This window comes from Pseudophryne corroboree, chromosome 3 (assembly GCF_028390025.1).
Source record: "Pseudophryne corroboree isolate aPseCor3 chromosome 3, aPseCor3.hap2, whole genome shotgun sequence".
Classification (NCBI taxonomy): domain Eukaryota; kingdom Metazoa; phylum Chordata; class Amphibia; order Anura; family Myobatrachidae; genus Pseudophryne; species Pseudophryne corroboree.
In genome coordinates this window covers 145,860,463-145,886,431 of record NC_086446.1, presented here as the reverse complement: position 1 = coordinate 145,886,431, position 25,969 = coordinate 145,860,463, and the positions used below count along the sequence as shown (strand labels likewise).

Sequence of the window (25,969 nt, the reverse complement as noted above, 5' to 3'; positions counted from 1 at the left end):
AGCGGCTCAAGAAAAGAGAAGTGGAAACAGACAGCAAACTAGGCTGGTGAGAGACCTGAGACAAAGAGATCTGAATTATACGAGAGCCGACCAAGGGAAACAAAAATTATGCAGTCAAGTTTCCCACATTTGGGTAAATCGCAGGAGCAGCACACCCAGAGTGCAATGGGTGAGCCTTGCCCTGGGAGAAGCACCTTCATGATCATAGTATCTCACCTGGCAGGTAAGTAGGAGTTGGGCTAGAGCTGGGGAGGGTCGCTGCTCGGGCACCCCCCTGTCAAGTGAAGGAGATCCAACTGAGGCAGCGCAAGGGAACGCTCGAAAGAAGAACAAGGCTAGAGGAAGATCTGAGACAAAGAAAACTGACTTTTACCAGAGCTGACCAGAGGAAAGCACAAACACAGTCCCCCACTACCACAAATAATGCAGTCGAGTTTCCCACATTTGGGGAAATCACAGGGGTCAGCATACATAGAATGCAATGAATGAACCTCACCCTGGGAGAACAATCTTCATGACCATGGTATCTCCTATGCAAAATAAGTATGATTTGGGATAGGGCTGGGGAGGGCCGCTGCTCAGGCACATCTCTGTCAAGTAAAGGAGATTCAACTGAGGCAGCACAAGGGAACTCTCATCTGGGGACAACAACTGCAGGGAGAACACATATTTTCAGATGAACATGGGAGGGCAGAAGGCTGCCTAATACTGAAGCACCCCCAAACAACAAACCAAATGCAACAACTAGTACAAGCATTCCTGGGGGAAGGCCTGCAGCAGATGGATTTGCATATGGTGATGTCATCCAAGCAGTGGGTCAAAGTTGGCTTCAACCCTCGTCTTCATATGAAAAGAGAAAAGGGGTGTGCAGGGCATGGCGGCCTTTTGCGGCGCTTGGATGACCCCTAGTTCGCATTAAACACCTCCACCCTCCTTCGGTGTGGGGCTCATGAGTGCTATGCCCCAGCCCCTTAAGCATTCAAGCTGATTTCTTGCAGCAGCTGGGCACTGTAACAGCTCCAGAGCTCCTCTGTAAGGCAAGTAAAAGGGTGTGGGCCCTGCAGCACTACCTGTAGTTCGCATTGTGCGTTGGAATGCACAAAGTAAGCAGACGGGAAAAGTCAGGATAGTGCGCAAAGGCATAGAAGGGAGCGGCTCAAGAAAAGAGAAGTGGAAACAGACAGCAAACTAGGCTGGAGAGAGACCTGAGACAAAGAGATCTGAATTATACGAGAGCCGACCAGGGGAAACACAAATTATGCAGTCAAGTGTCCCACATTTGGGGAAATCGCAGGAGCAACACACCCAGAGTGCAATGGGTAAGCCTTGCCCTGGGAGAAGCACCTTCATGATCATAGTATCTCACTTGGCAGGTAAGTAGGAGTTGGGCTAGAGCTGGGGAGGGTCGCTGCTCGGGCACCCCCCTGTCAAGTGAAGGAGATCCAACTGAGACAGCACAAGAGAACTCTCAAAAGAAGAACAAGGCTAGAGGAAGATCTGAGGCAAAGAAATCTGACTTTTACCAGAGCTGACCAGAGAAAAGCACAAACACAGTCCCCCACTACCACAAATAATGCAGTCGAGTTTCCCACATTTGGGGAAATCACAGGGGTCAGCATACCCAGAATGCAATGAATGAACCTCACCCTGGGAGAACAATCTTCATGACCATGGTATCTATTATGCAAAATAAGTATGATTTGGGATAGGGCTGGGGAGGGCCGCTGCTCAGGCATATCTCTGTCAAGTAAAGGAGATTCAACTGAGGCAGCACAAGGGAACTCTCATCTGGGGACAACAACTGCAGGGAGAACACATATTTTCAGATGAACATGGGAGGGCAGAAGGCTGCGTAATACAGAAGCACCCCCAAACAACAAACCAAATGCAACAACTAGTGCAAGCATTCCTGGGGGAGGGCCTGCAGCAGATGGATTTGCATATGGTGATGTCATCCAAGCAGTGGGTCAAAGTTGGCTTCAACCCTCGTCTGCATATGAAAAGAGAAAAGGGGCGTGCAGGGCATGGCGGCCTTTTGCGGCGCTTGGATGACCCCTAGTTCGCATTAAACACCTCCACCCTCCTTCGGTGTGGGGCTCATGTTGGCTATGCCCCAGCCCCTTAAGCATTCAAGCTGATTTCTTGCAGCAGCTGGGCACTGTAACAGCTCCAGAGCTGCTTTGTAAGGCAAGTAAAAGGGTGTGGGCCCTGCAGCACTACCTGTAGTTTGCATTGTGCATTGGAAGGCACAAAGTAAGCAGACGGGAGACGTCAGGATAGTGCGCAAGGGCATAGAAGGGAGCGGCTCAAGAAAAGAGAAGTGGAAACAGACAGCAAACTAGGCTGGAGAGAGACCTGAGACAAAGAGATCTGAATTATACGAGAGCCGACCAAGGGAAACAAAAATTATGCAGTCAAGTTTCCCACATTTGGGGAAATCGCAGGAGCAGCACACCCAGAGTGCAATGGGTGAGCTTTGCCCTGGGAGAAGCACCTTCATGATCATAGTATCTCACCTGGCAGGTAAGTAGGAGTTGGGCTAGAGCTGGGGAGGGTCACTGCTCGGGCACCCCCCTGTCAAGTGAAGGAGATCCAACTGAGGCAGCGCAAGGGAACTCTCGAAAGAAGAACAAGGCTAGAGGAAGATCTGAGACAAAGAAATCTGACTTTTACCAGAGCTGACCAGAGGAAAGCACAAACACAGTCCCCCACTACCACAAATAATGCAGTCGAGTTTCCCACATTTGGGGAAATCACAGGGGTCAGCATACCCAGAATGCAATGAATGAACCTCACCCTGGGAGAACAATCTTCATGACCATGGTATCTCCTATGCAAAATAAGTATGATTTGGGATAGGGCTGGGGAGGGCCGCTGCTCAGGCACATCTCTGTCAAGTAAAGGAGATTCAACTGAGGCAGCACAAGGGAACTCTCATCTGGGGACAACAACTGCAGGGAGAACACATATTTTCAGATGAACATGGGAGGGCAGAAGGCTGCCTAATACTGAAGCACCCCCAAACAACAAACCAAATGCAACAACTAGTGCAAGCATTCCTGGGGGAAGGCCTGCAGCAGATGGATTTGCATATGGTTCTGTCATCCAAGCAGTGGGTCAAAGTTGGCTTCAACCCTCGTCTGCATATGAAAAGAGAAAAGGGGCGTGCAGGGCATGGCGGCCTTTTGCGGCGCTTGGATGACCCCTAGTTCGCATTAAACACCTCCACCCTCCTTCGGTGTGGGGCTCATGTTGGCTATGCCCCAGCCCCTTAAGCATTCAAGCTGATTTCTTGCAGCAGCTGGGCACTGTAACAGCTCCAGAGCTGCTCTGTAAGGCAAGTAAAAGGGTGTGGGCCCTGCAGCACTACCTGTAGTTCGCATTGTGCGTTGGAATGCACAAAGTATGCAGACGGGAGAAGTCAGGATAGTGCGCAAGGGCATAGAAGGGAGCGGCTCAAGAAAAGAGAAGTGGAAACAGACAGCAAACTAGGCTGGAGAGAGACCTGAGACAAAGAGATCTGAATTATACGAGAGCCGACCAGGGGAAACACAAATTATGCAGTCAAGTGTCCCACATTTGGGGAAATCGCAGGAGCAACACACCCAGAGTGCAATGGGTAAGCCTTGCCCTGGGAGAAGCACCTTCATGATCATAGTATCTCACTTGGCAGGTAAGTAGGAGTTGGGCTAGAGCTGGGGAGGGTCGCTGCTCGGGCACCCCCCTGTCAAGTGAAGGAGATCCAACTGAGACAGCACAAGAGAACTCTCAAAAGAAGAACAAGGCTAGAGGAAGATCTGAGGCAAAGAAATCTGACTTTTACCAGAGCTGACCAGAGAAAAGCACAAACACAGTCCCCCACTACCACAAATAATGCAGTCGAGTTTCCCACATTTGGGGAAATCACAGGGGTCAGCATACCCAGAATGCAATGAATGAACCTCACCCTGGGAGAACAATCTTCATGACCATGGTATCTATTATGCAAAATAAGTATGATTTGGGATAGGGCTGGGGAGGGCCGCTGCTCAGGCACATCTCTGTCAAGTAAAGGAGATTCAACTGAGGCAGCACAAGGGAACTCTCATCTGGGGACAACAACTGCAGGGAGAACACATATTTTCAGATGAACATGGGAGGGCAGAAGGCTGCGTAATACTGAAGCACCCCCAAACAACAAACCAAATGCAACAACTAGTGCAAGCATTCCTGGGGGAGGGCCTGCAGCAGATGGATTTGCATATGGTGATGTCATCCAAGCAGTGGGTCAAAGTTGGCTTCAACCCTCGTCTGCATATGAAAAGAGAAAAGGGGCGTGCAGGGCATGGCGGCCTTTTGCGGCGCTTGGATGACCCCTAGTTCGCATTAAACACCTCCACCCTCCTTCGGTGTGGGGCTCATGTTGGCTATGCCCCAGCCCCTTAAGCATTCAAGCTGATTTCTTGCAGCAGCTGGGCACTGTAACAGCTCCAGAGCTGCTTTGTAAGGCAAGTAAAAGGGTGTGGGCCCTGCAGCACTACCTGTAGTTTGCATTGTGCATTGGAAGGCACAAAGTAAGCAGACGGGAGACGTCAGGATAGTGCGCAAGGGCATAGAAGGGAGCGGCTCAAGAAAAGAGAAGTGGAAACAGACAGCAAACTAGGCTGGAGAGAGACCTGAGACAAAGAGATCTGAATTATACGAGAGCCGACCAAGGGAAACAAAAATTATGCAGTCAAGTTTCCCACATTTGGGGAAATCGCAGGAGCAGCACACCCAGAGTGCAATGGGTGAGCTTTGCCCTGGGAGAAGCACCTTCATGATCATAGTATCTCACCTGGCAGGTAAGTAGGAGTTGGGCTAGAGCTGGGGAGGGTCACTGCTCAGGCACCCCCCTGTCAAGTGAAGGAGATCCAACTGAGGCAGCGCAAGGGAACTCTCGAAAGAAGAACAAGGCTAGAGGAAGATCTGAGACAAAGAAATCTGACTTTTACCAGAGCTGACCAGAGGAAAGCACAAACACAGTCCCCCACTACCACAAATAATGCAGTCGAGTTTCCCACATTTGGGGAAATCACAGGGGTCAGCATGCCCAGAATGCAATGAATGAACCTCACCCTGGGAGAACAATCTTCATGACCATGGTATCTCCTATGCAAAATAAGTATGATTTGGGATAGGGCTGGGGAGGGCCGCTGCTCAGGCACATCTCTGTCAAGTAAAGGAGATTCAACTGAGGCAGCACAAGGGAACTCTCATCTGGGGACAACAACTGCAGGGAGAACACATATTTTCAGATGAACATGGGAGGGCAGAAGGCTGCCTAATACTGAAGCACCCCCAAACAACAAACCAAATGCAACAACTAGTGCAAGCATTCCTGGGGGAAGGCCTGCAGCAGATGGATTTGCATATGGTTCTGTCATCCAAGCAGTGGGTCAAAGTTGGCTTCAACCCTCGTCTGCATATGAAAAGAGAAAAGGGGCGTGCAGGGCATGGCGGCCTTTTGCGGCGCTTGGATGACCCCTAGTTCGCATTAAACACCTCCACCCTCCTTCGGTGTGGGGCTCATGTTGGCTATGCCCCAGCCCCTTAAGCATTCAAGCTGATTTCTTGCAGCAGCTGGGCACTGTAACAGCTCCAGAGCTGCTCTGTAAGGCAAGTAAAAGGGTGTGGGCCCTGCAGCACTACCTGTAGTTCGCATTGTGCGTTGGAATGCACAAAGTAAGCAGACGGGAGAAGTCAGGATAGTGCGCAAGGGCATAGAAGGGAGCGGCTCAAGAAAAGAGAAGTGGAAACAGACAGCAAACTAGGCTGGAGAGAGACCTGAGACAAAGAGATCTGAATTATACGAGAGCCGACCAGGGGAAACACAAATTATGCAGTCAAGTGTCCCACATTTGGGGAAATCGCAGGAGCAACACACCCAGAGTGCAATGGGTAAGCCTTGCCCTGGGAGAAGCACCTTCATGATCATAGTATCTCACTTGGCAGGTAAGTAGGAGTTGGGCTAGAGCTGGGGAGGGTCGCTGCTCGGGCACCCCCCTGTCAAGTGAAGGAGATCCAACTGAGACAGCACAAGAGAACTCTCAAAAGAAGAACAAGGCTAGAGGAAGATCTGAGGCAAAGAAATCTGACTTTTACCAGAGCTGACCAGAGAAAAGCACAAACACAGTCCCCCACTACCACAAATAATGCAGTCGAGTTTCCCACATTTGGGGAAATCACAGGGGTCAGCATACCCAGAATGCAATGAATGAACCTCACCCTGGGAGAACAATCTTCATGACCATGGTATCTATTATGCAAAATAAGTATGATTTGGGATAGGGCTGGGGAGGGCCGCTGCTCAGGCACATCTCTGTCAAGTAAAGGAGATTCAACTGAGGCAGCACAAGGGAACTCTCATCTGGGGACAACAACTGCAGGGAGAACACATATTTTCAGATGAACATGGGAGGGCAGAAGGCTGCGTAATACTGAAGCACCCCCAAACAACAAACCAAATGCAACAACTAGTGCAAGCATTCCTGGGGGAGGGCCTGCAGCAGATGGATTTGCATATGGTGATGTCATCCAAGCAGTGGGTCAAAGTTGGCTTCAACCCTCGTCTGCATATGAAAAGAGAAAAGGGGCGTGCAGGGCATGGCGGCCTTTTGCGGCGCTTGGATGACCCCTAGTTCGCATTAAACACCTCCACCCTCCTTCGGTGTGGGGCTCATGTTGGCTATGCCCCAGCCCCTTAAGCATTCAAGCTGATTTCTTGCAGCAGCTGGGCACTGTAACAGCTCCAGAGCTGCTTTGTAAGGCAAGTAAAAGGGTGTGGGCCCTGCAGCACTACCTGTAGTTTGCATTGTGCATTGGAAGGCACAAAGTAAGCAGACGGGAGACGTCAGGATAGTGCGCAAGGGCATAGAAGGGAGCGGCTCAAGAAAAGAGAAGTGGAAACAGACAGCAAACTAGGCTGGAGAGAGACCTGAGACAAAGAGATCTGAATTATACGAGAGCCGACCAAGGGAAACAAAAATTATGCAGTCAAGTTTCCCACATTTGGGGAAATCGCAGGAGCAGCACACCCAGAGTGCAATGGGTGAGCTTTGCCCTGGGAGAAGCACCTTCATGATCATAGTATCTCACCTGGCAGGTAAGTAGGAGTTGGGCTAGAGCTGGGGAGGGTCACTGCTCGGGCACCCCCCTGTCAAGTGAAGGAGATCCAACTGAGGCAGCGCAAGGGAACTCTCGAAAGAAGAACAAGGCTAGAGGAAGATCTGAGACAAAGAAATCTGACTTTTACCAGAGCTGACCAGAGGAAAGCACAAACACAGTCCCCCACTACCACAAATAATGCAGTCGAGTTTCCCACATTTGGGGAAATCACAGGGGTCAGCATACCCAGAATGCAATGAATGAACCTCACCCTGGGAGAACAATCTTCATGACCATGGTATCTCCTATGCAAAATAAGTATGATTTGGGATAGGGCTGGGGAGGGCCGCTGCTCAGGCACATCTCTGTCAAGTAAAGGAGATTCAACTGAGGCAGCACAAGGGAACTCTCATCTGGGGACAACAACTGCAGGGAGAACACATATTTTCAGATGAACATGGGAGGGCAGAAGGCTGCCTAATACTGAAGCACCCCCAAACAACAAACCAAATGCAACAACTAGTGCAAGCATTCCTGGGGGAAGGCCTGCAGCAGATGGATTTGCATATGGTTCTGTCATCCAAGCAGTGGGTCAAAGTTGGCTTCAACCCTCGTCTGCATATGAAAAGAGAAAAGGGGCGTGCAGGGCATGGCGGCCTTTTGCGGCGCTTGGATGACCCCTAGTTCGCATTAAACACCTCCACCCTCCTTCGGTGTGGGGCTCATGTTGGCTATGCCCCAGCCCCTTAAGCATTCAAGCTGATTTCTTGCAGCAGCTGGGCACTGTAACAGCTCCAGAGCTGCTCTGTAAGGCAAGTAAAAGGGTGTGGGCCCTGCAGCACTACCTGTAGTTCGCATTGTGCGTTGGAATGCACAAAGTAAGCAGACGGGAGAAGTCAGGATAGTGCGCAAGGGCATAGAAGGGAGCGGCTCAAGAAAAGAGAAGTGGAAACAGACAGCAAACTAGGCTGGAGAGAGACCTGAGACAAAGAGATCTGAATTATACGAGAGCCGACCAAGGGAAACAAAAATTATGCAGTCAAGTTTCCCACATTTGGGGAAATCGCAGGAGCAGCACACCCAGAGTGCAATGGGTGAGCTTTGCCCTGGGAGAAGCACCTTCATGATCATAGTATCTCACCTGGCAGGTAAGTAGGAGTTGGGCTAGAGCTGGGGAGGGTCACTGCTCGGGCACCCCCCTGTCAAGTGAAGGAGATCCAACTGAGGCAGCGCAAGGGAACTCTCGAAAGAAGAACAAGGCTAGAGGAAGATCTGAGACAAAGAAATCTGACTTTTACCAGAGCTGACCAGAGGAAAGCACAAACACAGTCCCCCACTACCACAAATAATGCAGTCGAGTTTCCCACATTTGGGGAAATCACAGGGGTCAGCATACCCAGAATGCAATGAATGAACCTCACCCTGGGAGAACAATCTTCATGACCATGGTATCTCCTATGCAAAATAAGTATGATTTGGGATAGGGCTGGGGAGGGCCGCTGCTCAGGCACATCTCTGTCAAGTAAAGGAGATTCAACTGAGGCAGCACAAGGGAACTCTCATCTGGGGACAACAACTGCAGGGAGAACACATATTTTCAGATGAACATGGGAGGGCAGAAGGCTGCCTAATACTGAAGCACCCCCAAACAACAAACCAAATGCAACAACTAGTGCAAGCATTCCTGGGGGAAGGCCTGCAGCAGATGGATTTGCATATGGTTCTGTCATCCAAGCAGTGGGTCAAAGTTGGCTTCAACCCTCGTCTGCATATGAAAAGAGAAAAGGGGCGTGCAGGGCATGGCGGCCTTTTGCGGCGCTTGGATGACCCCTAGTTCGCATTAAACACCTCCACCCTCCTTCGGTGTGGGGCTCATGTTGGCTATGCCCCAGCCCCTTAAGCATTCAAGCTGATTTCTTGCAGCAGCTGGGCACTGTAACAGCTCCAGAGCTGCTCTGTAAGGCAAGTAAAAGGGTGTGGGCCCTGCAGCACTACCTGTAGTTCGCATTGTGCGTTGGAATGCACAAAGTAAGCAGACGGGAGAAGTCAGGATAGTGCGCAAGGGCATAGAAGGGAGCGGCTCAAGAAAAGAGAAGTGGAAACAGACAGCAAACTAGGCTGGAGAGAGACCTGAGACAAAGAGATCTGAATTATACGAGAGCCGACCAGGGGAAACACAAATTATGCAGTCAAGTGTCCCACATTTGGGGAAATCGCAGGAGCAACACACCCAGAGAGCAATGGGTGAGCCTTGCCCTGGGAGAAGCACCTTCATGATCATAGTATTTAACCTGGCAGGTAAGTAGGAGTTGGGCTAGAGCTGGGGAGGGTCGCTGCTCGGGCACCCCCCTGTCAAGTGAAGGAGATCCAACTGAGACAGCACAAGAGAACTCTCAAAAGAAGAACAAGGCTAGAGGAAGATCTGAGGCAAAGAAATCTGACTTTTACCAGAGCTGACCAGAGAAAAGCACAAACACAGTCCCCCACTACCACAAATAATGCAGTCGAGTTTCCCACATTTGGGGAAATCACAGGGGTCAGCATACCCAGAATGCAATGAATGAACCTCACCCTGGGAGAACAATCTTCATGACCATGGTATCTCCTATGCAAAATAAGTATGATTTGGGATAGGGCTGGGGAGGGCCGCTGCTCAGGCACATCTCTGTCAAGTAAAGGAGATTCAACTGAGGCAGCACAAGGGAACTCTCATCTGGGGACAACAACTGCAGGGAGAACACATATTTTCAGATGAACATGGGAGGGCAGAAGGCTGCCTAATACTGAAGCACCCCCAAACAACAAACCAAATGCAACAACTAGTACAAGCATTCCTGGGGGAAGGTCTGCAGAAGACGCATTTGCATACAGTGATGTCATCCAAGCAGTGGGCCAAAGTTGGCTGGAACCCTCATCTGCATATGAAAAGAGAAAAGGGGTATGCAGGGCATGGCGGCCTTTTGCGGCGCTTGGATGACCCTTAGTTCGCATTAAACACCCCCACCCTCCTTCGGTGTGGGGCTCATGTTGGCTATGCCCCAGCCCCTTAAGCATTCAAGCTGATTTCTTGCAGCAGCTGGGCACTGTAACAGCTCCAGAGCTGCTTTGTAAGGCAAGTAAAAGGGTGTGGGCCCTGCAGCACTACCTGTAGTTTGCATTGTGCATTGGAAGGCACAAAGTAAGCAGACGGGAAAAGTCAGGATAATGCGCAAGGGCATAGAAGGGAGCGGCTCAAGAAAAGAGAAGTGGAAACAGACAGCAAACTAGGCTGGAGAGAGACCTGAGACAAAGAGATCTGAATTATACAAGAGTCGACCAAGGGAAACAAAAATTATGCAGTCATGTTTCCCACATTTGGGGAAATCGCAGAGTGCAATGGGTAAGCCTTGCCCTGGGAGAAGCACCTTCATGATCATAGTATCTCACTTGGCAGGTAAGTAGGAGTTGGGCTAGAGCTGGGGAGGGTCGCTGCTCGGGCACCCCCCTGTCAAGTGAAGGAGATCCAACTGAGACAGCACAAGAGAACTCTCAAAAGAAGAACAAGGCTAGAGGAAGATCTGAGGCAAAGAAATCTGACTTTTACCAGAGCTGACCAGAGAAAAGCACAAACACAGTCCCCCACTACCACAAATAATGCAGTCGAGTTTCCCACATTTGGGGAAATCACAGGGGTCAGCATACCCAGAATGCAATGAATGAACCTCACCCTGGGAGAACAATCTTCATGACCATGGTATCTCCTATGCAAAATAAGTATGATTTGGGATAGGGCTGGGGAGGGCCGCTGCTCAGGCACATCTCTGTCAAGTAAAGGAGATTCAACTGAGGCAGCACAAGGGAACTCTCATCTGGGGACAACAACTGCAGGGAGAACACATATTTTCAGATGAACATGGGAGGGCAGAAGGCTGCCTAATACTGAAGCACCCCCAAACAACAAACCAAATGCAACAACTAGTACAAGCATTCCTGGGGGAAGGCCTGCAGCAGATGGATTTGCATATGGTGATGTCATCCAAGCAGTGGGTCAAAGTTGGCTTCAACCCTCGTCTGCATATGAAAAGAGAAAAGGGGTGTGCAGGGCATGGCGGCCTTTTGCGGCGCTTGGATGACCCCTAGTTCGCATTAAACACCTCCACCCTCCTTCGGTGTGGGGCTCATGAGTGCTATGCCCCAGCCCCTTAAGCATTCAAGCTGATTTCTTGCAGCAGCTGGGCACTGTAACAGCTCCAGAGCTCCTCTGTAAGGCAAGTAAAAGGGTGTGGGCCCTGCAGCACTACCTGTAGTTCGCATTGTGCGTTGGAATGCACAAAGTAAGCAGACGGGAAAAGTCAGGATAGTGCGCAAGGGCATAGAAGGGAGCGGCTCAAGAAAAGAGAAGTGGAAACAGACAGCAAACTAGGCTGGAGAGAGACCTGAGACAAAGAGATCTGAATTATACGAGAGCCGGCCAGGGGAAACACAAATTATGCAGTCAAGTGTCCCACATTTGGGGAAATCGCAGGAGCAACACACCCAGAGTGCAATGGGTAAGCCTTGCCCTGGGAGAAGCACCTTCATGATCATAGTATCTCACTTGGCAGGTAAGTAGGAGTTGGGCTAGAGCTGGGGAGGGTCGCTGCTCGGGCACCCCCCTGTCAAGTGAAGGAGATCCAACTGAGACAGCACAAGAGAACTCTCAAAAGAAGAACAAGGCTAGAGGAAGATCTGAGGCAAAGAAATCTGACTTTTACCAGAGCTGACCAGAGAAAAGCACAAACACAGTCCCCCACTACCACAAATAATGCAGTCGAGTTTCCCACATTTGGGGAAATCACAGGGGTCAGCATACCCAGAATGCAATGAATGAACCTCACCCTGGGAGAACAATCTTCATGACCATGGTATCTATTATGCAAAATAAGTATGATTTGGGATAGGGCTGGGGAGGGCCGCTGCTCAGGCACATCTCTGTCAAGTAAAGGAGATTCAACTGAGGCAGCACAAGGGAACTCTCATCTGGGGACAACAACTGCAGGGAGAACACATATTTTCAGATGAACATGGGAGGGCAGAAGGCTGCGTAATACTGAAGCACCCCCAAACAACAAACCAAATGCAACAACTAGTGCAAGCATTCCTGGGGGAGGGCCTGCAGCAGATGGATTTGCATATGGTGATGTCATCCAAGCAGTGGGTCAAAGTTGGCTTCAACCCTCGTCTGCATATGAAAAGAGAAAAGGGGCGTGCAGGGCATGGCGGCCTTTTGCGGCGCTTGGATGACCCCTAGTTCGCATTAAACACCTCCACCCTCCTTCGGTGTGGGGCTCATGTTGGCTATGCCCCTGCCCCTTAAGCATTCAAGCTGATTTCTTGCAGCAGCTGGGCACTGTAACAGCTCCAGAGCTGCTTTGTAAGGCAAGTAAAAGGGTGTGGGCCCTGCAGCACTACCTGTAGTTTGCATTGTGCATTGGAAGGCACAAAGTAAGCAGACGGGAGACGTCAGGATAGTGCGCAAGGGCATAGAAGGGAGCGGCTCAAGAAAAGAGAAGTGGAAACAGACAGCAAACTAGGCTGGAGAGAGACCTGAGACAAAGAGATCTGAATTATACGAGAGCCGACCAAGGGAAACAAAAATTATGCAGTCAAGTTTCCCACATTTGGGGAAATCGCAGGAGCAGCACACCCAGAGTGCAATGGGTGAGCTTTGCCCTGGGAGAAGCACCTTCATGATCATAGTATCTCACCTGGCAGGTAAGTAGGAGTTGGGCTAGAGCTGGGGAGGGTCACTGCTCGGGCACCCCCCTGTCAAGTGAAGGAGATCCAACTGAGGCAGCGCAAGGGAACTCTCGAAAGAAAAACAAGGCTAGAGGAAGATCTGAGACAAAGAAATCTGACTTTTACCAGAGCTGACCAGAGGAAAGCACAAACACAGTCCCCCACTACCACAAATAATGCAGTCGAGTTTCCCACATTTGGGGAAATCACAGGGGTCAGCATACCCAGAATGCAATGAATGAACCTCACCCTGGGAGAACAATCTTCATGACCATGGTATCTCCTATGCAAAATAAGTATGATTTGGGATAGGGCTGGGGAGGGCCGCTGCTCAGGCACATCTCTGTCAAGTAAAGGAGATTCAACTGAGGCAGCACAAGGGAACTCTCATCTGGGGACAACAACTGCAGGGAGAACACATTTTCAGATGAACATGGGAGGGCAGAAGGCTGCCTAATACTGAAGCACCCCCAAACAACAAACCAAATGCAACAACTAGTGCAAGCATTCCTGGGGGAAGGCCTGCAGCAGATGGATTTGCATATGGTTCTGTCATCCAAGCAGTGGGTCAAAGTTGGCTTCAACCCTCGTCTGCATATGAAAAGAGAAAAGGGGCGTGCAGGGCATGGCGGCCTTTTGCGGCGCTTGGATGACCCCTAGTTCGCATTAAACACCTCCACCCTCCTTCGGTGTGGGGCTCATGTTGGCTATGCCCCAGCCCCTTAAGCATTCAAGCTGATTTCTTGCAGCAGCTGGGCACTGTAACAGCTCCAGAGCTGCTCTGTAAGGCAAGTAAAAGGGTGTGGGCCCTGCAGCACTACCTGTAGTTCGCATTGTGCGTTGGAATGCACAAAGTAAGCAGACGGGAGAAGTCAGGATAGTGCGCAAGGGCATAGAAGGGAGCGGCTCAAGAAAAGAGAAGTGGAAACAGACAGCAAACTAGGCTGGAGAGAGACCTGAGACAAAGAGATCTGAATTATACGAGAGCCGACCAGGGGAAACACAAATTATGCAGTCAAGTGTCCCACATTTGGGGAAATCGCAGGAGCAACACACCCAGAGAGCAATGGGTGAGCCTTGCCCTGGGAGAAGCACCTTCATGATCATAGTATTTAACCTGGCAGGTAAGTAGGAGTTGGGCTAGAACTGGGGAGGGTCGCTGCTCGGGCACCCCCCTGTCAAGTGAAGGAGATCCAACTGAGACAGCACAAGAGAACTCTCAAAAGAAGAACAAGGCTAGAGGAATATCTGAGACAAAGAAATCTGACTTTTACCAGAGCTGACCAGAGGAAAGCACAAACACAGTCCCCCCACTACCACAAATAATGCAGTCGAGTTTCCCACATTTGGGGAAATCACAGGGGTCAGCATACCCAGAATGCAATGAATGAACCTCACCCTGGGAGAACAATCTTCATGACCATGGTATCTCCTATGCAAAATAAGTATGATTTGGGATAGGGCTGGGGAGGGCCGCTGCTCAGGCACATCTCTGTCAAGTAAAGGAGATTCAACTGAGGCAGCACAAGGGAACTCTCATCTGGGGACAACAACTGCAGGGAGAACACATATTTTCAGATGAACATGGGAGGGCAGAAGGCTGCCTAATACTGAAGCACCCCCAAACAACAAACCAAATGCAACAACTAGTACAAGCATTCCTGGGGGAAGGTCTGCAGAAGATGCATTTGCATACAGTGATGTCATCCAAGCAGTGGGCCAAAGTTGGCTGGAACCCTCATCTGCATATGAAAAGAGAAAAGGGGTATGCAGGGCATGGCGGCCTTTTGCGGCGCTTGGATGACCCTTAGTTCGCATTAAACACCCCCACCCTCCTTCGGTGTGGGGCTCATGTTGGCTATGCCCCAGCCCCTTAAGCATTCAAGCTGATTTCTTGCAGCAGCTGGGCACTGTAACAGCTCCAGAGCTGCTTTGTAAGGCAAGTAAAAGGGTGTGGGCCCTGCAGCACTACCTGTAGTTTGCATTGTGCATTGGAAGGCACAAAGTAAGCAGACGGGAAAAGTCAGGATAATGCGCAAGGGCATAGAAGGGAGCGGCTCAAGAAAAGAGAAGTGGAAACAGACAGCAAACTAGGCTGGAGAGAGACCTGAGACAAAGAGATCTGAATTATACAAGAGTCGACCAAGGGAAACAAAAATTATGCAGTCATGTTTCCCACATTTGGGGAAATCGCAGGAGCAGCACACCCAGAGTGCAATGGGTGAGCCTTGCCCTGGGAGAAGCACCTTCATGATCATAGTATCTCACCTGGCATGTAAGTAGGAGTTGGGCTAGAGCTGGGGAGGGTCGCTGCTCGGGCACCCCCATGTCAAGTGAAGGAGATCCAACTGAGGCAGCGCAAGGGAACTCTCGAAAGAAGAACAAGGCTAGAGGAAGATCTGAGACAAAGAAATCTGACTTTTACCAGAGCTGACCAGAGGAAAGCACAAACACAGTCCCCCACTACCACAAATAATGCAGTCGAGTTTCCCACATTTGGGGAAATCACAGGGGTCAGCATACCCAGAATGCAATGAATGAACCTCACCCTGGGAGAACAATCTTCATGACCATGGTATCTCCTATGCAAAATAAGTATGATTTGGGATAGGGCTGGGGAGGGCCGCTGCTCAGGAACATCTCTGTCAAGTAAAGGAGATTCAACTGAGGCAGCACAAGGGAACTCTCATCTGGGGACAACAACTGCAGGGAGAACACATATTTTCAGATGAACATGGGAGGGCAGAAGGCTGCCTAATACTGAAGCACCCCCAAACAACAAACCAAATGCAACAACTAGTACAAGCATTCCTGGGGGAAGGCCTGCAGCAGATGGATTTGCATATGGTGATGTCATCCAAGCAGTGGGTCAAAGTTGGCTTCAACCCTCGTCTGCATATGAAAAGAGAAAAGGGGTGTGCAGGGCATGGCGGCCTTTTGCGGCGCTTGGATGACCCCTAGTTCGCATTAAACACCTCCACCCTCCTTCGGTGTGGGGCTCATGAGTGCTATGCCCCAGCCCCTTAAGCATTCAAGCTGATTTCTTGCAGCAGCTTGGGCACTGTAACAGCTCCAGAGCTCCTCTGTAAGGCAAGTAAAAGGGTGTGGGCCCTGCAGCACTACCTGTAGTTCGCATTGTGCGTTGGAATGCACAAAGTAAGCAGACGGGAAAAGTCAGGATAGTGCGCAAGGGCATAGAAGGGAGCGGCTCAAGAAAAGAGAAGTGGAAACAGAGAGCAAACTAGGCTGGAGAGAGACCTGAGACAAAGAGATCTGAATTATCTCAGAGCCGACCAGGGGAAACACAAATTATGCAGTCAAGTGTCCCACATTTGGGGAAATCGCAGGAGCAACACACCCAGAGTGCAATGGGTAAGCCTTGCCCTGGGAGAAGCACCTTCATGATCATAGTATCTCACTTGGCAGGTAAGTAGGAGTTGGGCTAGAGCTGGGGAGGGTCGCTGCTCGGGCACCCCCCTGTCAAGTGAAGGAGATCCAACTGAGACAGCACAAGAGAACTCTCAAAAGAAGAACAAGGCTAGAGGAAGATCTGAGGCAAAGAAATCTGACTTTTACCAGAGCTGACCAGAGAAAAGCACAAACACAGTCCCCCACTACCACAAATAATGCAGTCGAGTTTCCCACATTTGGGGAAATCACAGGGGTCAGCATACCCAGAATGCAATGAATGAACCTCACCCTGGGAGAACAATCTTCATGACCATGGTATCTCCTATGCAAAATAAGTATGATTTGGGATAGGGCTGGGGAGGGCCGCTGCTCAGGCACATCTCTGTCAAGTAAAGGAGATTCAACTGAGGCAGCACAAGGGAACTCTCATCTGGGGACAACAACTGCAGGGAGAACACATATTTTCAGATGAACATGGGAGGGCAGAAGGCTGCGTAATACTGAAGCACCCCCAAACAACAAACCAAATGCAACAACTAGTGCAAGCATTCCTGGGGGAGGGCCTGCAGCAGATGGATTTGCATATGGTGATGTCATCCAAGCAGTGGGTCAAAGTTGGCTTCAACCCTCGTCTGCATATGAAAAGAGAAAAGGGGCGTGCAGGGCATGGCGGCCTTTTGCGGCGCTTGGATGACCCCTAGTTCGCATTAAACACCTCCACCCTCCTTCGGTGTGGGGCTCATGTTGGCTATGCCCCAGCCCCTTAAGCATTCAAGCTGATTTCTTGCAGCAGCTGGGCACTGTAACAGCTCCAGAGCTGCTTTGTAAGGCAAGTAAAAGGGTGTGGGCCCTGCAGCACTACCTGTAGTTTGCATTGTGCATTGGAAGGCACAAAGTAAGCAGACGGGAGACGTCAGGATAGTGCGCAAGGGCATAGAAGGGAGCGGCTCAAGAAAAGAGAAGTGGAAACAGACAGCAAACTAGGCTGGAGAGAGACCTGAGACAAAGAGATCTGAATTATACGAGAGCCGACCAAGGGAAACAAAAATTATGCAGTCAAGTTTCCCACATTTGGGGAAATCGCAGGAGCAGCACACCCAGAGTGCAATGGGTGAGCTTTGCCCTGGGAGAAGCACCTTCATGATCATAGTATCTCACCTGGCAGGTAAGTAGGAGTTGGGCTAGAGCTGGGGAGGGTCACTGCTCGGGCACCCCCCTGTCAAGTGAAGGAGATCCAACTGAGGCAGCGCAAGGGAACTCTCGAAAGAAAAACAAGGCTAGAGGAAGATCTGAGACAAAGAAATCTGACTTTTACCAGAGCTGACCAGAGGAAAGCACAAACACAGTCCCCCACTACCACAAATAATGCAGTCGAGTTTCCCACATTTGGGGAAATCACAGGGGTCAGCATACCCAGAATGCAATGAATGAACCTCACCCTGGGAGAACAATCTTCATGACCATGGTATCTCCTATGCAAAATAAGTATGATTTGGGATAGGGCTGGGGAGGGCCGCTGCTCAGGCACATCTCTGTCAAGTAAAGGAGATTCAACTGAGGCAGCACAAGGGAACTCTCATCTGGGGACAACAACTGCAGGGAGAACACATTTTCAGATGAACATGGGAGGGCAGAAGGCTGCCTAATACTGAAGCACCCCCAAACAACAAACCAAATGCAACAACTAGTGCAAGCATTCCTGGGGGAAGGCCTGCAGCAGATGGATTTGCATATGGTTCTGTCATCCAAGCAGTGGGTCAAAGTTGGCTTCAACCCTCGTCTGCATATGAAAAGAGAAAAGGGGCGTGCAGGGCATGGCGGCCTTTTGCGGCGCTTGGATGACCCCTAGTTCGCATTAAACACCTCCACCCTCCTTCGGTGTGGGGCTCATGTTGGCTATGCCCCAGCCCCTTAAGCATTCAAGCTGATTTCTTGCAGCAGCTGGGCACTGTAACAGCTCCAGAGCTGCTCTGTAAGGCAAGTAAAAGGGTGTGGGCCCTGCAGCACTACCTGTAGTTCGCATTGTGCGTTGGAATGCACAAAGTAAGCAGACGGGAGAAGTCAGGATAGTGCGCAAGGGCATAGAAGGGAGCGGCTCAAGAAAAGAGAAGTGGAAACAGACAGCAAACTAGGCTGGAGAGAGACCTGAGACAAAGAGATCTGAATTATACGAGAGCCGACCAGGGGAAACACAAATTATGCAGTCAAGTGTCCCACATTTGGGGAAATCGCAGGAGCAACACACCCAGAGTGCAATGGGTAAGCCTTGCCCTGGGAGAAGCACCTTCATGATCATAGTATCTCACTTGGCAGGTAAGTAGGAGTTGGGCTAGAGCTGGGGAGGGTCGCTGCTCGGGCACCCCCCTGTCAAGTGAAGGAGATCCAACTGAGACAGCACAAGAGAACTCTCAAAAGAAGAAAAAGGCTAGAGGAAGATCTGAGGCAAAGAAATCTGACTTTTACCAGAGCTGACCAGAGAAAAGCACAAACACAGTCCCCCACTACCACAAATAATGCAGTCGAGTTTCCCACATTTGGGGAAATCACAGGGGTCAGCATACCCAGAATGCAATGAATGAACCTCACCCTGGGAGAACAATCTTCATGACCATGGTATCTATTATGCAAAATAAGTATGATTTGGGATAGGGCTGGGGAGGGCCGCTGCTCAGGCACATCTCTGTCAAGTAAAGGAGATTCAACTGAGGCAGCACAAGGGAACTCTCATCTGGGGACAACAACTGCAGGGAGAACACATATTTTCAGATGAACATGGGAAGGCAGAAGGCTGCGTAATACTGAAGCACCCCCAAACAACAAACCAAATGCAACAACTAGTGCAAGCATTCCTGGGGGAGGGCCTGCAGCAGATGGATTTGCATATGGTGATGTCATCCAAGCAGTGGGTCAAAGTTGGCTTCAACCCTCGTCTGCATATGAAAAGAGAAAAGGGGCGTGCAGGGCATGGCGGCCTTTTGCGGCGCTTGGATGACCCCTAGTTCGCATTAAACACCTCCACCCTCCTTCGGTGTGGGGCTCATGTTGGCTATGCCCCAGCCCCTTAAGCATTCAAGCTGATTTCTTGCAGCAGCTGGGCACTGTAACAGCTCCAGAGCTGCTTTGTAAGGCAAGTAAAAGGGTGTGGGCCCTGCAGCACTACCTGTAGTTTGCATTGTGCATTGGAAGGCACAAAGTAAGCAGACGGGAGACGTCAGGATAGTGCGCAAGGGCATAGAAGGGAGCGGCTCAAGAAAAGAGAAGTGGAAACAGACAGCAAACTAGGCTGGAGAGAGACCTGAGACAAAGAGATCTGAATTATACGAGAGCCGACCAAGGGAAACAAAAATTATGCAGTCAAGTTTCCCACATTTGGGGAAATCGCAGGAGCAGCACACCCAGAGTGCAATGGGTGAGCTTTGCCCTGGGAGAAGCACCTTCATGATCATAGTATCTCACCTGGCAGGTAAGTAGGAGTTGGGCTAGAGCTGGGGAGGGTCACTGCTCAGGCACCCCCCTGTCAAGTGAAGGAGATCCAACTGAGGCAGCGCAAGGGAACTCTCGAAAGAAGAACAAGGCTAGAGGAAGATCTGAGACAAAGAAATCTGACTTTTACCAGAGCTGACCAGAGGAAAGCACAAACACAGTCCCCCACTACCACAAATAATGCAGTCGAGTTTCCCACATTTGGGGAAATCACAGGGGTCAGCATACCCAGAATGCAATGAATGAACCTCACCCTGGGAGAACAATCTTCATGACCATGGTATCTCCTATGCAAAATAAGTATGATTTGGGATAGGGCTGGGGAGGGCCGCTGCTCAGGCACATCTCTGTCAAGTAAAGGAGATTCAACTGAGGCAGCACAAGGGAACTCTCATCTGGGGACAACAACTGCAGGGAGAACACATATTTTCAGATGAACATGGGAGGGCAGAAGGCTGCCTAATACTGAAGCACCCCCAAACAACAAACCAAATGCAACAACTAGTGCAAGCATTCCTGGGGGAAGGCCTGCAGCAGATGGATTTGCATATGGTTCTGTCATCCAAGCAGTGGGTCAAAGTTGGCTTCAACCCTCGTCTGCATATGAAAAGAGAAAAGGGGCGTGCAGGGCATGGCGGCCTTTTGCGGCGCTTGGATGACCCCTAGTTCACATTAAACACCTCCACCCTCCTTCGGTGTGGGGCTCATGTTGGCTATGCCCCAGCCCCTTAAGCATTCAAGCTGATTTCTTGCAGCAGCTGGGCACTGTAACAGCTCCAGAGCTGCTCTGTAAGGCAAGTAAAAGGGTGTGGGCCCTGCAGCACTACCTGTAGTTCGCATTGTGCGTTGGAATGCACAAAGTAAGCAGACGGGAGAAGTCAGGATAGTGCGCAAGGGCATAGAAGGGAGCGGCTCAAGAAAAGAGAAGTGGAAACAGACAGCAAACTAGGCTGGAGAGAGACCTGAGACAAAGAGATCTGAATTATACGAGAGCCGACCAGGGGAAACACAAATTATGCAGTCAAGTGTCCCACATTTGGGGAAATCGCAGGAGCAACACACCCAGAGTGCAATGGGTAAGCCTTGCCCTGGGAGAAGCACCTTCATGATCATAGTATCTCACTTGGCAGGTAAGTAGGAGTTGGGCTAGAGCTGGGGAGGGTCGCTGCTCGGGCACCCCCCTGTCAAGTGAAGGAGATCCAACTGAGACAGCACAAGAGAACTCTCAAAAGAAGAACAAGGCTAGAGGAAGATCTGAGGCAAAGAAATCTGACTTTTACCAGAGCTGACCAGAGAAAAGCACAAACACAGTCCCCCACTACCACAAATAATGCAGTCGAGTTTCCCACATTTGGGGAAATCACAGGGGTCAGCATACCCAGAATGCAATGAATGAACCTCACCCTGGGAGAACAATCTTCATGACCATGGTATCTATTATGCAAAATAAGTATGATTTGGGATAGGGCTGGGGAGGGCCGCTGCTCAGGCACATCTCTGTCAAGTAAAGGAGATTCAACTGAGGCAGCACAAGGGAACTCTCATCTGGGGACAACAACTGCAGGGAGAACACATATTTTCAGATGAACATGGGAGGGCAGAAGGCTGCGTAATACTGAAGCACCCCCAAACAACAAACCAAATGCAACAACTAGTGCAAGCATTCCTGGGGGAGGGCCTGCAGCAGATGGATTTGCATATGGTGATGTCATCCAAGCAGTGGGTCAAAGTTGGCTTCAACCCTCGTCTGCATATGAAAAGAGAAAAGGGGCGTGCAGGGCATGGCGGCCTTTTGCGGCGCTTGGATGACCCCTAGTTCGCATTAAACACCTCCACCCTCCTTCGGTGTGGGGCTCATGTTGGCTATGCCCCAGCCCCTTAAGCATTCAAGCTGATTTCTTGCAGCAGCTGGGCACTGTAACAGCTCCAGAGCTGCTTTGTAAGGCAAGTAAAAGGGTGTGGGCCCTGCAGCACTACCTGTAGTTTGCATTGTGCATTGGAAGGCACAAAGTAAGCAGACGGGAGACGTCAGGATAGTGCGCAAGGGCATAGAAGGGAGCGGCTCAAGAAAAGAGAAGTGGAAACAGACAGCAAACTAGGCTGGAGAGAGACCTGAGACAAAGAGATCTGAATTATACGAGAGCCGACCAAGGGAAACAAAAATTATGCAGTCAAGTTTCCCACATTTGGGGAAATCGCAGGAGCAGCACACCCAGAGTGCAATGGGTGAGCTTTGCCCTGGGAGAAGCACCTTCATGATCATAGTATCTCACCTGGCAGGTAAGTAGGAGTTGGGCTAGAGCTGGGGAGGGTCACTGCTCGGGCACCCCCCTGTCAAGTGAAGGAGATCCAACTGAGGCAGCGCAAGGGAACTCTCGAAAGAAGAACAAGGCTAGAGGAAGATCTGAGACAAAGAAATCTGACTTTTACCAGAGCTGACCAGAGGAAAGCACAAACACAGTCCCCCACTACCACAAATAATGCAGTCGAGTTTCCCACATTTGGGGAAATCACAGGGGTCAGCATACCCAGAATGCAATGAATGAACCTCACCCTGGGAGAACAATCTTCATGACCATGGTATCTCCTATGCAAAATAAGTATGATTTGGGATAGGGCTGGGGAGGGCCGCTGCTCAGGCACATCTCTGTCAAGTAAAGGAGATTCAACTGAGGCAGCACAAGGGAACTCTCATCTGGGGACAACAACTGCAGGGAGAACACATATTTTCAGATGAACATGGGAGGGCAGAAGGCTGCCTAATACTGAAGCACCCCCAAACAACAAACCAAATGCAACAACTAGTGCAAGCATTCCTGGGGGAAGGCCTGCAGCAGATGGATTTGCATATGGTTCTGTCATCCAAGCAGTGGGTCAAAGTTGGCTTCAACCCTCGTCTGCATATGAAAAGAGAAAAGGGGCGTGCAGGGCATGGCGGCCTTTTGCGGCGCTTGGATGACCCCTAGTTCGCATTAAACACCTCCACCCTCCTTCGGTGTGGGGCTCATGTTGGCTATGCCCCAGCCCCTTAAGCATTCAAGCTGATTTCTTGCAGCAGCTGGGCACTGTAACAGCTCCAGAGCTGCTCTGTAAGGCAAGTAAAAGGGTGTGGGCCCTGCAGCACTACCTGTAGTTCGCATTGTGCGTTGGAATGCACAAAGTAAGCAGACGGGAGAAGTCAGGATAGTGCGCAAGGGCATAGAAGGGAGCGGCTCAAGAAAAGAGAAGTGGAAACAGACAGCAAACTAGGCTGGAGAGAGACCTGAGACAAAGAGATCTGAATTATACGAGAGCCGACCAGGGGAAACACAAATTATGCAGTCAAGTGTCCCACATTTGGGGAAATCGCAGGAGCAACACACCCAGAGAGCAATGGGTGAGCCTTGCCCTGGGAGAAGCACCTTCATGATCATAGTATTTAACCTGGCAGGTAAGTAGGAGTTGGGCTAGAACTGGGGAGGGTCGCTGCTCGGGCACCCCCCTGTCAAGTGAAGGAGATCCAACTGAGACAGCACAAGAGAACTCTCAAAAGAAGAACAAGGCTAGAGGAATATCTGAGACAAAGAAATCTGACTTTTACCAGAGCTGACCAGAGGAAAGCACAAACACAGTCCCCCCACTACCACAAATAATGCAGTCGAGTTTCCCACATTTGGGGAAATCACAGGGGTCAGCATACCCAGAATGCAATGAATGAACCTCACCCTGGGAGAACAATCTTCATGACCATGGTATCTCCTATGCAAAATAAGTATGATTTGGGATAGGGCTGGGGAGGGCCGCTGCTCAGGCACATCTCTGTCAAGTAAAGGAGATTCAACTGAGGCAGCACAAGGGAACTCTCATCTGGGGACAACAACTGCAGGGAGAACACATATTTTCAGATGAACATGGGAGGGCAGAAGGCTGCCTAATACTGAAGCACCCCCAAACAACAAACCAAATGCAACAACTAGTACAAGCATTCCTGGGGGAAGGTCTGCAGAAGACGCATTTGCATACAGTGATGTCATCCAAGCAGTGGGCCAAAGTTGGCTGGAACCCTCATCTGCATATGAAAAGAGAAAAGGGGTATGCAGGGCATGGCGGCCTTTTGCGGCGCTTGGATGACCCTTAGTTCGCATTAAACACCCCCACCCTCCTTCGGTGTGGGGCTCATGTTGGCTATGCCCCAGCCCCTTAAGCATTCAAGCTGATTTCTTGCAGCAGCTGGGCACTGTAACAGCTCCAGAGCTGCTTTGTAAGGCAAGTAAAAGGGTGTGGGCCCTGCAGCACTACCTGTAGTTTGCATTGTGCATTGGAAGGCACAAAGTAAGCAGACGGGAAAAGTCAGGATAATGCGCAAGGGCATAGAAGGGAGCGGCTCAAGAAAAGAGAAGTGGAAACAGACAGCAAACTAGGCTGGAGAGAGACCTGAGACAAAGAGATCTGAATTATACAAGAGTCGACCAAGGGAAACAAAAATTATGCAGTCATGTTTCCCACATTTGGGGAAATCGCAGGAGCAGCACACCCAGAGTGCAATGGGTGAGCCTTGCCCTGGGAGAAGCACCTTCATGATCATAGTATCTCACCTGGCATGTAAGTAGGAGTTGGGCTAGAGCTGGGGAGGGTCGCTGCTCGGGCACCCCCATGTCAAGTGAAGGAGATCCAACTGAGGCAGCGCAAGGGAACTCTCGAAAGAAGAACAAGGCTAGAGGAAGATCTGAGACAAAGAAATCTGACTTTTACCAGAGCTGACCAGAGGAAAGCACAAACACAGTCCCCCACTACCACAAATAATGCAGTCGAGTTTCCCACATTTGGGGAAATCACAGGGGTCAGCATACCCAGAATGCAATGAATGAACCTCACCCTGGGAGAACAATCTTCATGACCATGGTATCTCCTATGCAAAATAAGTATGATTTGGGATAGGGCTGGGGAGGGCCGCTGCTCAGGAACATCTCTGTCAAGTAAAGGAGATTCAACTGAGGCAGCACAAGGGAACTCTCATCTGGGGACAACAACTGCAGGGAGAACACATATTTTCAGATGAACATGGGAGGGCAGAAGGCTGCCTAATACTGAAGCACCCCCAAACAACAAACCAAATGCAACAACTAGTACAAGCATTCCTGGGGGAAGGCCTGCAGCAGATGGATTTGCATATGGTGATGTCATCCAAGCAGTGGGTCAAAGTTGGCTTCAACCCTCGTCTGCATATGAAAAGAGAAAAGGGGTGTGCAGGGCATGGCGGCCTTTTGCGGCGCTTGGATGACCCCTAGTTCGCATTAAACACCTCCACCCTCCTTCGGTGTGGGGCTCATGAGTGCTATGCCCCAGCCCCTTAAGCATTCAAGCTGATTTCTTGCAGCAGCTTGGGCACTGTAACAGCTCCAGAGCTCCTCTGTAAGGCAAGTAAAAGGGTGTGGGCCCTGCAGCACTACCTGTAGTTCGCATTGTGCGTTGGAATGCACAAAGTAAGCAGACGGGAAAAGTCAGGATAGTGCGCAAGGGCATAGAAGGGAGCGGCTCAAGAAAAGAGAAGTGGAAACAGAGAGCAAACTAGGCTGGAGAGAGACCTGAGACAAAGAGATCTGAATTATCTCAGAGCCGACCAGGGGAAACACAAATTATGCAGTCAAGTGTCCCACATTTGGGGAAATCGCAGGAGCAACACACCCAGAGTGCAATGGGTAAGCCTTGCCCTGGGAGAAGCACCTTCATGATCATAGTATCTCACTTGGCAGGTAAGTAGGAGTTGGGCTAGAGCTGGGGAGGGTCGCTGCTCGGGCACCCCCCTGTCAAGTGAAGGAGATCCAACTGAGACAGCACAAGAGAACTCTCAAAAGAAGAACAAGGCTAGAGGAAGATCTGAGGCAAAGAAATCTGACTTTTACCAGAGCTGACCAGAGAAAAGCACAAACACAGTCCCCCACTACCACAAATAATGCAGTCGAGTTTCCCACATTTGGGGAAATCACAGGGGTCAGCATACCCAGAATGCAATGAATGAACCTCACCCTGGGAGAACAATCTTCATGACCATGGTATCTCCTATGCAAAATAAGTATGATTTGGGATAGGGCTGGGGAGGGCCGCTGCTCAGGCACATCTCTGTCAAGTAAAGGAGATTCAACTGAGGCAGCACAAGGGAACTCTCATCTGGGGACAACAACTGCAGGGAGAACACATATTTTCAGATGAACAT

The 25,969-nt window shown here is 50.4% G+C and overlaps 43 non-coding genes and 2 pseudogenes across 43 annotated transcripts; all 45 read right to left on the bottom strand.

Annotated features, from left to right (window-relative positions):
• Positions 1-68: 68 nt before the first annotated feature.
• On the bottom strand, positions 69-231 carry LOC134899227 (U1 spliceosomal RNA). Its single transcript, XR_010172908.1, has one exon. It is a non-coding gene; the product is annotated as a U1 spliceosomal RNA (small nuclear RNA).
• Positions 232-383: 152 nt separating this feature from the next.
• Positions 384-547, bottom strand: LOC134898889 (U1 spliceosomal RNA). The gene has a single exon (XR_010172577.1). It is a non-coding gene; the product is annotated as a U1 spliceosomal RNA (small nuclear RNA).
• A 671-nt stretch (positions 548-1,218) lies between these two features.
• On the bottom strand, positions 1,219-1,381 carry LOC134899527 (U1 spliceosomal RNA). The gene has a single exon (XR_010173199.1). It is a non-coding gene; the product is annotated as a U1 spliceosomal RNA (small nuclear RNA).
• A 152-nt stretch (positions 1,382-1,533) lies between these two features.
• LOC134899094 (U1 spliceosomal RNA) lies at positions 1,534-1,697 on the bottom strand. Its single transcript, XR_010172779.1, has one exon. It is a non-coding gene; the product is annotated as a U1 spliceosomal RNA (small nuclear RNA).
• Positions 1,698-2,368: 671 nt separating this feature from the next.
• Positions 2,369-2,531, bottom strand: LOC134899261 (U1 spliceosomal RNA). Its single transcript, XR_010172942.1, has one exon. It is a non-coding gene; the product is annotated as a U1 spliceosomal RNA (small nuclear RNA).
• Positions 2,532-2,683: 152 nt separating this feature from the next.
• On the bottom strand, positions 2,684-2,847 carry LOC134898777 (U1 spliceosomal RNA). Its single transcript, XR_010172467.1, has one exon. It is a non-coding gene; the product is annotated as a U1 spliceosomal RNA (small nuclear RNA).
• Positions 2,848-3,518: 671 nt separating this feature from the next.
• On the bottom strand, positions 3,519-3,681 carry LOC134899525 (U1 spliceosomal RNA). The gene has a single exon (XR_010173197.1). It is a non-coding gene; the product is annotated as a U1 spliceosomal RNA (small nuclear RNA).
• Positions 3,682-3,833: 152 nt separating this feature from the next.
• On the bottom strand, positions 3,834-3,997 carry LOC134899093 (U1 spliceosomal RNA). Its single transcript, XR_010172778.1, has one exon. It is a non-coding gene; the product is annotated as a U1 spliceosomal RNA (small nuclear RNA).
• Positions 3,998-4,668: 671 nt separating this feature from the next.
• Positions 4,669-4,831, bottom strand: LOC134899259 (U1 spliceosomal RNA). Its single transcript, XR_010172940.1, has one exon. It is a non-coding gene; the product is annotated as a U1 spliceosomal RNA (small nuclear RNA).
• A 152-nt stretch (positions 4,832-4,983) lies between these two features.
• Positions 4,984-5,147, bottom strand: LOC134898779 (U1 spliceosomal RNA). The gene has a single exon (XR_010172469.1). It is a non-coding gene; the product is annotated as a U1 spliceosomal RNA (small nuclear RNA).
• A 671-nt stretch (positions 5,148-5,818) lies between these two features.
• LOC134899524 (U1 spliceosomal RNA) lies at positions 5,819-5,981 on the bottom strand. The gene has a single exon (XR_010173196.1). It is a non-coding gene; the product is annotated as a U1 spliceosomal RNA (small nuclear RNA).
• A 152-nt stretch (positions 5,982-6,133) lies between these two features.
• Positions 6,134-6,297, bottom strand: LOC134899092 (U1 spliceosomal RNA). The gene has a single exon (XR_010172777.1). It is a non-coding gene; the product is annotated as a U1 spliceosomal RNA (small nuclear RNA).
• Positions 6,298-6,968: 671 nt separating this feature from the next.
• Positions 6,969-7,131, bottom strand: LOC134899258 (U1 spliceosomal RNA). The gene has a single exon (XR_010172939.1). It is a non-coding gene; the product is annotated as a U1 spliceosomal RNA (small nuclear RNA).
• Positions 7,132-7,283: 152 nt separating this feature from the next.
• Positions 7,284-7,447, bottom strand: LOC134898776 (U1 spliceosomal RNA). Its single transcript, XR_010172466.1, has one exon. It is a non-coding gene; the product is annotated as a U1 spliceosomal RNA (small nuclear RNA).
• A 671-nt stretch (positions 7,448-8,118) lies between these two features.
• Positions 8,119-8,281, bottom strand: LOC134899257 (U1 spliceosomal RNA). The gene has a single exon (XR_010172938.1). It is a non-coding gene; the product is annotated as a U1 spliceosomal RNA (small nuclear RNA).
• A 152-nt stretch (positions 8,282-8,433) lies between these two features.
• LOC134898774 (U1 spliceosomal RNA) lies at positions 8,434-8,597 on the bottom strand. The gene has a single exon (XR_010172464.1). It is a non-coding gene; the product is annotated as a U1 spliceosomal RNA (small nuclear RNA).
• A 671-nt stretch (positions 8,598-9,268) lies between these two features.
• Positions 9,269-9,431, bottom strand: LOC134899652 (U1 spliceosomal RNA). Its single transcript, XR_010173303.1, has one exon. It is a non-coding gene; the product is annotated as a U1 spliceosomal RNA (small nuclear RNA).
• Positions 9,432-9,583: 152 nt separating this feature from the next.
• Positions 9,584-9,747, bottom strand: LOC134898800 (U1 spliceosomal RNA). The gene has a single exon (XR_010172491.1). It is a non-coding gene; the product is annotated as a U1 spliceosomal RNA (small nuclear RNA).
• A 971-nt stretch (positions 9,748-10,718) lies between these two features.
• LOC134898799 (U1 spliceosomal RNA) lies at positions 10,719-10,882 on the bottom strand. The gene has a single exon (XR_010172490.1). It is a non-coding gene; the product is annotated as a U1 spliceosomal RNA (small nuclear RNA).
• A 671-nt stretch (positions 10,883-11,553) lies between these two features.
• LOC134899547 (U1 spliceosomal RNA) lies at positions 11,554-11,716 on the bottom strand. The gene has a single exon (XR_010173218.1). It is a non-coding gene; the product is annotated as a U1 spliceosomal RNA (small nuclear RNA).
• A 152-nt stretch (positions 11,717-11,868) lies between these two features.
• LOC134899091 (U1 spliceosomal RNA) lies at positions 11,869-12,032 on the bottom strand. Its single transcript, XR_010172776.1, has one exon. It is a non-coding gene; the product is annotated as a U1 spliceosomal RNA (small nuclear RNA).
• A 671-nt stretch (positions 12,033-12,703) lies between these two features.
• On the bottom strand, positions 12,704-12,866 carry LOC134899256 (U1 spliceosomal RNA). The gene has a single exon (XR_010172937.1). It is a non-coding gene; the product is annotated as a U1 spliceosomal RNA (small nuclear RNA).
• A 152-nt stretch (positions 12,867-13,018) lies between these two features.
• LOC134898773 (U1 spliceosomal RNA) lies at positions 13,019-13,182 on the bottom strand. The gene has a single exon (XR_010172463.1). It is a non-coding gene; the product is annotated as a U1 spliceosomal RNA (small nuclear RNA).
• A 669-nt stretch (positions 13,183-13,851) lies between these two features.
• On the bottom strand, positions 13,852-14,014 carry LOC134899651 (U1 spliceosomal RNA). Its single transcript, XR_010173302.1, has one exon. It is a non-coding gene; the product is annotated as a U1 spliceosomal RNA (small nuclear RNA).
• A 152-nt stretch (positions 14,015-14,166) lies between these two features.
• LOC134898706 (U1 spliceosomal RNA) lies at positions 14,167-14,331 on the bottom strand. Its single transcript, XR_010172398.1, has one exon. It is a non-coding gene; the product is annotated as a U1 spliceosomal RNA (small nuclear RNA).
• A 671-nt stretch (positions 14,332-15,002) lies between these two features.
• Positions 15,003-15,165, bottom strand: LOC134899466 (U1 spliceosomal RNA). Its single transcript, XR_010173143.1, has one exon. It is a non-coding gene; the product is annotated as a U1 spliceosomal RNA (small nuclear RNA).
• Positions 15,166-15,317: 152 nt separating this feature from the next.
• Positions 15,318-15,481, bottom strand: LOC134898772 (U1 spliceosomal RNA). Its single transcript, XR_010172462.1, has one exon. It is a non-coding gene; the product is annotated as a U1 spliceosomal RNA (small nuclear RNA).
• Positions 15,482-16,174: 693 nt separating this feature from the next.
• LOC134899567 (U1 spliceosomal RNA) lies at positions 16,175-16,316 on the bottom strand (annotated as a pseudogene).
• A 152-nt stretch (positions 16,317-16,468) lies between these two features.
• Positions 16,469-16,632, bottom strand: LOC134898798 (U1 spliceosomal RNA). The gene has a single exon (XR_010172489.1). It is a non-coding gene; the product is annotated as a U1 spliceosomal RNA (small nuclear RNA).
• A 671-nt stretch (positions 16,633-17,303) lies between these two features.
• Positions 17,304-17,466, bottom strand: LOC134899255 (U1 spliceosomal RNA). Its single transcript, XR_010172936.1, has one exon. It is a non-coding gene; the product is annotated as a U1 spliceosomal RNA (small nuclear RNA).
• Positions 17,467-17,618: 152 nt separating this feature from the next.
• On the bottom strand, positions 17,619-17,782 carry LOC134898771 (U1 spliceosomal RNA). The gene has a single exon (XR_010172461.1). It is a non-coding gene; the product is annotated as a U1 spliceosomal RNA (small nuclear RNA).
• Positions 17,783-18,451: 669 nt separating this feature from the next.
• On the bottom strand, positions 18,452-18,614 carry LOC134899523 (U1 spliceosomal RNA). Its single transcript, XR_010173194.1, has one exon. It is a non-coding gene; the product is annotated as a U1 spliceosomal RNA (small nuclear RNA).
• A 152-nt stretch (positions 18,615-18,766) lies between these two features.
• LOC134899090 (U1 spliceosomal RNA) lies at positions 18,767-18,930 on the bottom strand. The gene has a single exon (XR_010172775.1). It is a non-coding gene; the product is annotated as a U1 spliceosomal RNA (small nuclear RNA).
• Positions 18,931-19,601: 671 nt separating this feature from the next.
• Positions 19,602-19,764, bottom strand: LOC134899254 (U1 spliceosomal RNA). Its single transcript, XR_010172935.1, has one exon. It is a non-coding gene; the product is annotated as a U1 spliceosomal RNA (small nuclear RNA).
• A 152-nt stretch (positions 19,765-19,916) lies between these two features.
• LOC134898770 (U1 spliceosomal RNA) lies at positions 19,917-20,080 on the bottom strand. Its single transcript, XR_010172460.1, has one exon. It is a non-coding gene; the product is annotated as a U1 spliceosomal RNA (small nuclear RNA).
• Positions 20,081-20,751: 671 nt separating this feature from the next.
• Positions 20,752-20,914, bottom strand: LOC134899522 (U1 spliceosomal RNA). The gene has a single exon (XR_010173193.1). It is a non-coding gene; the product is annotated as a U1 spliceosomal RNA (small nuclear RNA).
• Positions 20,915-21,066: 152 nt separating this feature from the next.
• LOC134899089 (U1 spliceosomal RNA) lies at positions 21,067-21,230 on the bottom strand. The gene has a single exon (XR_010172774.1). It is a non-coding gene; the product is annotated as a U1 spliceosomal RNA (small nuclear RNA).
• A 671-nt stretch (positions 21,231-21,901) lies between these two features.
• On the bottom strand, positions 21,902-22,064 carry LOC134899253 (U1 spliceosomal RNA). Its single transcript, XR_010172934.1, has one exon. It is a non-coding gene; the product is annotated as a U1 spliceosomal RNA (small nuclear RNA).
• A 152-nt stretch (positions 22,065-22,216) lies between these two features.
• LOC134898768 (U1 spliceosomal RNA) lies at positions 22,217-22,380 on the bottom strand. Its single transcript, XR_010172458.1, has one exon. It is a non-coding gene; the product is annotated as a U1 spliceosomal RNA (small nuclear RNA).
• A 671-nt stretch (positions 22,381-23,051) lies between these two features.
• On the bottom strand, positions 23,052-23,214 carry LOC134899650 (U1 spliceosomal RNA). Its single transcript, XR_010173301.1, has one exon. It is a non-coding gene; the product is annotated as a U1 spliceosomal RNA (small nuclear RNA).
• A 152-nt stretch (positions 23,215-23,366) lies between these two features.
• Positions 23,367-23,531, bottom strand: LOC134898705 (U1 spliceosomal RNA). The gene has a single exon (XR_010172397.1). It is a non-coding gene; the product is annotated as a U1 spliceosomal RNA (small nuclear RNA).
• Positions 23,532-24,202: 671 nt separating this feature from the next.
• Positions 24,203-24,365, bottom strand: LOC134899465 (U1 spliceosomal RNA). Its single transcript, XR_010173142.1, has one exon. It is a non-coding gene; the product is annotated as a U1 spliceosomal RNA (small nuclear RNA).
• Positions 24,366-24,517: 152 nt separating this feature from the next.
• On the bottom strand, positions 24,518-24,681 carry LOC134898767 (U1 spliceosomal RNA). Its single transcript, XR_010172457.1, has one exon. It is a non-coding gene; the product is annotated as a U1 spliceosomal RNA (small nuclear RNA).
• A 693-nt stretch (positions 24,682-25,374) lies between these two features.
• Positions 25,375-25,516, bottom strand: LOC134899566 (U1 spliceosomal RNA; annotated as a pseudogene).
• A 152-nt stretch (positions 25,517-25,668) lies between these two features.
• On the bottom strand, positions 25,669-25,832 carry LOC134898796 (U1 spliceosomal RNA). Its single transcript, XR_010172487.1, has one exon. It is a non-coding gene; the product is annotated as a U1 spliceosomal RNA (small nuclear RNA).
• Between the last annotated feature and the right edge of the window lie 137 nt (positions 25,833-25,969).